At 42.3% G+C, this 1,382-nt stretch overlaps 1 long non-coding RNA gene across 1 annotated transcript; it reads left to right on the forward strand.

The window, feature by feature from the left end:
• Positions 1-448: 448 nt before the first annotated feature.
• On the forward strand, positions 449-1,382 carry LOC108525519 (uncharacterized). The gene is made up of 4 exons (XR_001884286.1): positions 449-756; positions 841-908; positions 985-1,133; positions 1,286-1,382. It is a non-coding gene; the product is annotated as an uncharacterized LOC108525519 (long non-coding RNA).

Genomic DNA, 1,382 nt, shown 5'->3' on the forward strand with positions numbered 1-1,382 from the left:
GGTTTTCTCCTTTCTCACTAAACAACACACAATCACCGAGATGTTCCATTGCCCAGAGATGGGCAGGAGACAGATGCTTTTCTCTATCTCAACTGCCAAGAGGCTTTCTTTCCTCTTATACTAGTCCTCCTCAGCACAGACCCTTCATGGGTGTCCCCCGGGTGTCAGGCTGGGGACGATTAGGTCTTTCCCTTCCCACAAGGCCGTATTTCAGACTATCATATAGGGAGAAACCTTGGACAATACCTAGCTTTCCTAGGCAGAGGTCCCTGTGACCTTTCCAGTGTATGTGTCCCTGGGTACGTGAGATTAAGAGAATGGGGATTACTTTTAACCAGCAAGCTGCCTTCAGGCACTTGTTTAACAAAGCACATCCTGCACAGCCCAAAATCCATTAAACCTTGAGTCACCACAGCACATGTCTTGCAAGGACAGGGGTGGGGTGGGGTCACAGATTAACAGCATCTCAAATACAGAACAAAATGGAGTCTCTTATGTCTACCTCTTTCTATATAGACACAGTAATAGTCTGATCTGTCTTTTCCCCACAATAGGCTTCACAAGTTACATAATTTGTAGTGGGGACATGGAATAGACATTTCATTTGTGTCACCCAGAGGTGGTTTTAGGTTTTAAATTCTGTATTAACGGTTGTTTTTTTTTCCAGACTGCAAAATTCAAAATGGGGAAGAAGGTATAACAGCACTGGCAGAAGAGCTGGCTTTGAGAGGATGAGGCGTGATGGTTATGGTGGAGGTATGTGAGGATTTGCAAGGTTCGGCAAGTAGTGTGTTCCTTTGTCTTGGTGTTTTATTTGATTGATTGTACTTTGTCTTTCAGGGTATGGAGGCTAGGACGATTACAATGGCTATAATGATGGCTATGGATTTGGGTTAGATTTGGAAGAGGTAAGGTAAAATGGAATTTCTCTGTTGAAGGATGCTTACACTGTTAGTTCATCTGGACCTCAATTACTGTTTTCAGGAATGTCTGATCACAGATACAGGGATGGTGGCTCTACTTTCCAGAGCACAACAGGACACTGTACGCATGCGTGGATTACATTACAGAGCTACTGACAATGAGACATGCATGGATTACCTTACAGAGCTCCTGAGAATGACATTTATAATGTAAGTGTAAGATGAACTCACAAGTCAATATTTCAGTATGGCAGTAAAAGTCTGAGCCTTATTCTATAAAGTGAGCACTATGTTAGAAATTTTGGTTTTATTTTGTAACATTAGAAAGTTGATTTAACTCTTGGAAATGCCTTGTGTTGTAGTTTTTTTCACTGCTCAATCCTGAGAGAGTACACATTGAAATTGGTCCTGATGGCAGAGTGGTGAAGCAGATGTCGAGTTTGCAACTCATGAAGATGC

This window comes from Rhinopithecus bieti, unplaced genomic scaffold (assembly GCF_001698545.2).
Source record: "Rhinopithecus bieti isolate Rb0 unplaced genomic scaffold, ASM169854v2 scaffold_64518, whole genome shotgun sequence".
NCBI lineage: Eukaryota > Metazoa > Chordata > Mammalia > Primates > Cercopithecidae > Rhinopithecus > Rhinopithecus bieti.